Here is a 7,920-nt window from a genome sequence, read left to right on the forward strand (position 1 = left end):
TTTTTATTTTTGCTTATTTTTAAAAGCCACCATCTAGTTCCCTGTGTTTGGGTACTGACCAGAAATCTCAGCTTTTCTTTGAATCGGTAAGTATGCTAGCTAATTTTCATCGGGATAAATTTAGAATTAAAATTTTATGTATTTCTTTTTATTCAAAAGAAAGGTTCGATCAAAAGGAAAAACATGATATTATGAATGATTGCTGTAATATAGCAAGTCTTCATTAAAAGGTTTTGATATTACTGAGCATATAAAAAGGAATGATAAAATCTGTGAAAACAATTTAATCAAAATGTACGAATGTCGTTAACTGTCCGACCACCAGTTTTTCTAAGTAAGAAATCAAAAGATAGATTTTTATTATACAAGACCATTGTGGGCAAAAAAAAAAAATCCCTACAAAATGATTGTTTCTTAGATGTCTAAATTTATAATTAATATGTTATATTTCACATGACCAAATCGTTAAAACATATTTGGAAGTAAAAAAAACTATATTCACACACGATAAAGGGCCTTAATAGCAGTGGATGGAATAAAAAAAATATATATACATGTACCATATACCGATTATTCCTATTAAATATTTCTCCCTACCCTATTTCTCCATTCATCCAGTTTAACCATTTAAGCAGCTTATTAGTAAAGATGTTGGTTCTCAGAAAATTTGTGTACATACATAGAATACTATCTATGATCATTTTTTAAGTCGTGAATTACAATTTTCAGAAATTTGGGCAGCTAATTTTTAATGACTTTCGTTTGAAGAAAATATTTTTGTCTATATGACAAAACAAACTATGATCATTTCATTTGGGGGGGGGGGGGGGGGGGAGCTGAATTTCAACTTTCCAACCGATACCTCAAATATTTTCATTAGATCATTCCAAAATAATAGCAAGCGCTTATCAGAGCATCTTTAATTTTGAGAAAAATTGTAACAGCTATTAACTTTACCATGTTCACAATTGCAACTGAAATGAATATGCATAAAAGCAATGATAGCGTTATTATTTTGGAAAATCATTATTATTTATCTAAAATGGAAGATGGTACGGAGTTCAAGAATTCTCATTTCCTACATAAATGTATGTATTTGTTCAATTATTCCTCATCATAATACATTTTTCTTATTTTATCTGGACCTCCACTTAACCCCATTTATGGCATATACACATTTCTACACATCTGATTTGAAAATTGTGTAAAGTGTGAACAGACATTCAGAACTTCGTTAATATTGCAGATATCAGAATAATTCTTGCACCGTTGGAAAGAGAAAATAATTATGATAAAATTTTTTACAGAATTTTTTTTCATTGGTTGTTGCATTTTTTTTTTTTTTTTTTTTTTTTTTTTTTGCTAGCTTGAGTTAAACTTTCTAAAATCTCCTTTTTAAGCGATGTTGCTATAATCGAAATCAATGCGGTGGTAACACGTAATATGTAACATTGCTAAATTCTGGTGATTACCTCCCAACCCTACCCTATCCCCCGAAATACTTAAAATCGGTTTTAAGAAACATATACCATGTCCATAGTTTATATACCATGTCCATAGTTTTAAACACAACAATAAAATATTTCTAAATATATTAATCTAACAAAAAAAAAACAAACAAACAAACAAACAAAAACAAACAAAAACAAAACAAAAACAAATTTTTATATATATATATATATATATATATATATATATATATATATATATATATATATATATATATATATATATATATATATATATATATATATATATATATATATATATATATCTTGAATAAATGGAAATTTCAGCATGATTATGGTTTATTTCGTTGCCATGACAACTGAAATGATATTTTCATAATCATTTCAGAAATTACGCAATGCCTGCGTTCAGAATATAAATACATTTGTATATACTAAAATTTTAAGAAATACCCGAAAAAATGCATTGAAAGATTAATATCATTTGTCTAGAAATGCGTAAAATCTTTGCCATGGAAGGGGTTTAGTAACACACTTCTTAACATAATTCTTTTTTTTTATCAAACAAATATTTTTTGCATACACCGTTCATAATTACCCTAGTCTTTATTCTGAATTTGAATTTGATACATGTACATTTAACGAATCAGGTTTATTCTCTGTATGATATCGTCACAAATTTACAGGGAGATGCCTGCTGTAAATTATAACTTTAATTCTACTTTCAGGAGTATTTCCAGCGAAATGTTCGAAGTTTTGTGAAAGACGTAGAAAATATGTGCGAATGTAACATTTGCTTTGTTGAATATGACGAAAACAAACACGTCCCTCGAGTTTTACCGTGTCAGCACACATTTTGTACGGACTGTTTATCTAACCATTTTATAAAAAACAACCTCTAAAAGATCCTTTGTGCAATCGAGAGCAAAAAACGGGGATGTGGAGACATTTCCAAAAGAATTATTATTATAATCATACATTGTCATATTGAATATGTTAAGAGAATAAGATGCACTGTCAATTCAATGTCATTCAACAGTGGGTTGTAAAAGTAAATAATAATGTTGATAAATAAGGAGGTGTTAAATTTAGGAGGACAGGTAGTGTACAGCGATGATGACAATATCGATAAAACATCGTTCATGGGACATACCTCAGTGCAATATATTAACGAAAAATGTTATTAGCTTATTGTGGATCTTTTCGCACTTGAAAAACATTAGTTTGATGAAAGTTACTGAGTTTAAAATATTTGAAAATATTGTTTTGTTATTACTTTTGAAGCGTTTTTCTACGAAGCCTACTTTGAAATCGAATTAAGTGTTTTTAGAGACATACACGAAGAAATTCGCCGTAAAGTGGCGTCACAGTAAGCTACAGAGACGTTAATTTAAATTAAATTAAATTTAGAATTTTTTTTTGTTTGAATTATTGGTGTGTAAAATCACAAATACGTGCACGTAGGAATATTTTTCATAAAATGGAATAAAAAAAAGGTAAAACGCAAATCGGTTAAGTTCATAGAATAGAGATCCAGGGTTTTTTTTCTCAGTGATAAAAAAGTGTTTTATTTGTTGAAATAACCTCCGACTGGTGTAATCCAAGTCTTTACAATTGTAAAGACATGCGTCTACAAAAGTTGGAAACGAATAGCCGCAATATAAGAAAAAGGAAATTCTGAAGACTTAACTTTTCTTTGCCACAAGTAGGTTCTTTAATAAATCAGTTGACAAAATTTTATGACTTTAGTTTGAAGGTTCGTTCTTAAGATTTTTAATAGTTAATAGTAACATGTAATAAACATAAGCTTTAGATCAATAATTTAGTGAGATGTGAAAACATGTCCAAGTCAGTACTTTGAAAAAAAAAACACAGTGTATTCTTGTCATACTATCATTAAAGAATGAATGTCCTTCTGAACTCCAGTGTCTTAAAACCGTTTTAATCTCAAACACTGAAGTTTACAGGAAAAAGAATCCCAAATGACATCGGTTCGATCATGCATTTAGTTTCTTTGGCTCTGCAAGTGCAACACACCAAGCGAAACAACTCTAACAGTCCATGAGCTTGGTCGGAATTTTTATTTCGGCAAAAATGACTCTTGGATATTAAAATTCCACCTCCAATGTTCTTGTATGATGACCTTTCCTGACCAGAGTGGCTCATATGCCGTCTCAAATAAAGAAAATAAATCTTTAATATGACTGAAATTGTATTGTACATTGTAAATTTAAATCTTTTTTTAACCGTTCTTCGATTTTCTTTTTATTAAAAAAAATGTGGAACACCAGTTTTATTTTTATTCAATCATCAAATGGCCCGAAAAAGTTGTGGAAAGATGAAAGACAAATTTATGAGCATAATCGATTATTCGACCTTTTTGCACTTAGAATTTCTTCAAGCTTCCAAATTTGTATTCGCAAGAAAAAATTGATCAGTTTCATTTTTTGCTCACTTTAAGGTAAATGGATGAAGAAAAATTAAAAAAAAACAAAAAAACCCCGACTATTATGTTACTCATTTTAGATATTACTGAAAAGTGTTCATTTTGAATAACGGTTTTCTGCATTTCACTCATTCTTTGTTTCATGATTGTTTTTCATCCTGAATCTCAGTCACAGAATATCTTACGTCACTATTAAAATTCTTTCTATATACCGATCAAAGGTTACAATGATTTTTATAACGATAAAATACAAAACATTGAAATCATCCGGAAAAGGGCAATAATTCAAAAGTTTATTGAAATTCAGTGTGACACAAACGTTTATTCAGATGGTATTTATAATTTCTCGCGTTACGATAGTATAGCAAGAAATAGTTGTCCTAACGATATATAAACGAATTATTGTTCTTGAGCGGAAGTTGCGTATAGTGTATGTGGTAATATTGTGTACTTGGTAACAACCAATGAAATGGGAGTTTTGGAAATGACGTGTTTGAATAGTTTTCTCACGATAGTTGAGTTCAGTTTCTAGCGCACGCTCTACCCGAACAGGTCAATTTTCAAAGTTTAAAATTAAATATATACATATTATATTTCTTTTTTGTTTGTTTTTTCCAAAATTTTACATATTAGTAGGTTGCATAGGTTTGTAAGAATGAGTCCGCCATTCATTTTGTTTACCTCGCAATTGCTGCGGACTTACAGGTTTCCATAGTTTTTTAAACAAAATTTTTTATCTATGGTTTTTCCTGGGCAGCGAGGGAAGCATAGTTACATATACATTATGTTTACATTATACTGTTCTGTTTGATGTGAGAAGTAATAAATCCTAGCGTCTTCACGGTGCGCTATAATGCTAACATGTTTGTTGTGTTGTTTAATGAGTGAAGTACAGTGTGGACACGACTATATTCAGACGTCAGTTTTTGTAAAACCTTACTGTGCTGACATAGGTAACCGAAGTGTTATTTGATTTTGAATAGATTTAAATATACATGCAAAGAACGTTTTTTCTTTTTTTAGAAAGTAGAATACAAAAGCTTTCAATCGTAACCCGTATTACTGATTTTTTTTAATGTATTGATTTTTTTCTCGACTCAATTGCTAATCGATATTACGTAAACTACACTGGCGTTTTTTTTCCATAAGGTAAGTGCACATCTTTCAAAATTTAAAATAATATGGTTGTTGAAGAAAATAAACCGAATTTATCTCTACATGTACATACAAAAAACATGTGTATTCATAATTAAACTAAAACTATTTATAAATGATATATTATTATGCATTTTTTGACATCTTTAAAATTATGAGTTGGATTAATTTATATTCTTATGAAATCCCTTTTCATGAAACCAAATGTAACAAAATATGCGCTTGCATTTCATTTTTATACCGTGTATGCCTTGGAAAGATAAATTTTATATTAAAAAAAAATAATTTTGGTAAATTTGGAACAATGAAATACGAGTTTGAAGATGGTTATCATCTTTCTTTTTGCAAAATGTATATAAAAAAGTAAACACTATATTGTGAACCAGAGAGTCAAACAGGAAAACAATTGCATAAAAGTAATTTTTTTTTTCTAAAAAAAAAAAAAAATGAAATAACTAAAAAACGCCTTTCATTTTATCTCTCTTTTTGAAAATCTTACGAAAAAAAAATTATGACTAGTATGTTTTCAAAAAATTGTTTTGAAATGCTAATGGCAACTATTGTGTCAACGATCAAATTCTGTCAATCTGAACCTAAACATTGTTCAATGGCAGCAGACGCTCTTTAACTTTTAATAGTTTCTTACAGGCGTTTTATTCCCCTTTTCATTAACCATGCTCTATTGAAAAAGGTGTCAATACACGACTGATTGTGTAAAGACTTTAGATATCTTTTTGAAAACCTTTTCACTGACAGAAATACATCTTGAAAATAGGGTCCTTGTTTTGTCTATTTATGCTACTTTTTGTGATACCTGAGTTTAAAATCAACCTTAACATTTTTTAGATAAAAAACCTACACTTTTTGGAAAAAAAATGAGAGATATTTTTGACACATTAATCAGACACGTCCTAAATATAGGACTATTTACATAAATATAATATTTTTGAATAAGGAAATGTCGTCTCTTTCGAGTAAGCATGATAAAATAAACTCTATCAAATAGGTTGTGTAGATAAACTTATCCAATATATTTAAATGTCATATAGAATTGAAAATAAAACGATTGGTGATACTTTATATTTCACTTTTTCGCCGCATACAATCTACCAAGATATAAGGTGACCATAGCAAGCAATAAATTTAATCAAAAAGTAAAAAAAATAGACTTGAACTATGTCCCTTTTCCCTCATAAATCTTGATGAATATCATTACTCGAGAAGATAAGTCATATTACGTATAAATTAAAGATACCAATTGGTCCATGTACAAAATTCATTGAAAATAAAATGTTGGTTTCATTAACTTTTCAGAATGGCGGCGGGAAATGTACAAAGTTTTGTGAATGATGTAGAGAATATGTGCGAATGCTATATTTGCTGTGTAGAATATGACGAAAACAAACACGTTCCTAGAGTTTTACCATGTCAGCACACATTTTGCACGGAATGTCTTTCTAAGCATTGTAAAGGAGAGAAGTTAAAATGTCCATTATGTAACCAAGAACACTTCACAAAAAATGGAAACGTTAAAGTATTCCATAAAGATAATACCAGACGTGACTTAAAGGAGCTTTTAGAAAGATTCACGAAGACATTGTGCGGAGTTTGCAAACGTCACGATCACACTAGGTATATTTGTATCACTTGTAATATTCGAATGTGTCGTTCTTGTTATAAAGAAAAGAAATCTAATGATTGCAGAAAGCATGATTTTGAAATTCCAGAAGATTCATCGTTGTCACCTGACACATCTTTAGAGTTAAAAGATAAGCAAACGCAACAAATATGTTTGCTATCTGGCCACGAACACAACGAGTTAAAATATTACTGTGCAGAAAAACAATGCTGCAAACCAGTTTGTGCTTACTGCATTGTGGAAGTGCATAAAGAACACGCGTTTAATCCCATTGAAAACGAGTATGAGAATCGAAAAAAGTCTATGCAAAGTATCTGTCAGGCAACAAGCATGAAAATATATCGAGCGAAGAAACTGTTAGAAAATGTGGAAAAAGAAACTGCATCATTGACAGATAGTCATAAAAAGGGTAGAGAAAACCTGACTGCCGAAGCTAATAGAGGAATTAGGTACATTCAAGCTAAAAAAGAGAATGCCCAGAAAAAGTCCGACGACACTTTGCAAATGTATTGTGAAATTTTGAAGGAAAAGAAGGAAAAATTGCAATATTTTATTGATAATGCCTCCGAATGCTGTGCCATTTCAGAAGAAGCATTGAAAGAAAACAACACTGTAACATTTTTGTCGGTGGAGAAGACTCTGACTGATAAACTTAATTGTTTCATGCAATCAACCCTCGATCGTCCTTTAGATATGATGCCTAGAGAAAGTTTTGAAATGAAGCATCCTATTATGGAATTGAACGAGAGAATTAATAAAATGATTAGAGATGAAGAAGAAGTCGATAAACAGCAAAAATTAGTTCCAGGTAAGACTTTTTTCCAGCTTTTATGAATTATGGTGATAACGAACATTATACAAGTTACAATATAAAAAATCCAAAACAAAATCAAAAACATCAAAGGTTTGATATAGGGTTTCGTGGACGAGGGATTAATAGAATCATTCATTACTACGAGTGTGGGATAGTGAAATTCCACCGAGGGGACAAGATTCACAGTCTAGGACGAGGCTTTGCCGAGTCTTAGACCGTGAATCTTGGCCCCGAGGTGGAATTTCACTATTCCCACACGAGTATGTAATGAATGATTTTTTTTCTCGCATTATTTTATGCAAAATAACGGCCTGTCAATGACGTCGCCATGATGGGGCTAAAAAAATATTTTTAAATTTCCATCTAATTAAAAATCTGAATACACCATCGGAGAGAA

This window comes from Saccostrea cucullata, unplaced genomic scaffold, assembly GCF_032062105.1.
Source record: "Saccostrea cucullata isolate Sc308-1 unplaced genomic scaffold, CSIRO_AGI_Scuc_v1 ctg257, whole genome shotgun sequence".
Lineage (NCBI taxonomy): Eukaryota > Metazoa > Mollusca > Bivalvia > Ostreida > Ostreidae > Saccostrea > Saccostrea cuccullata.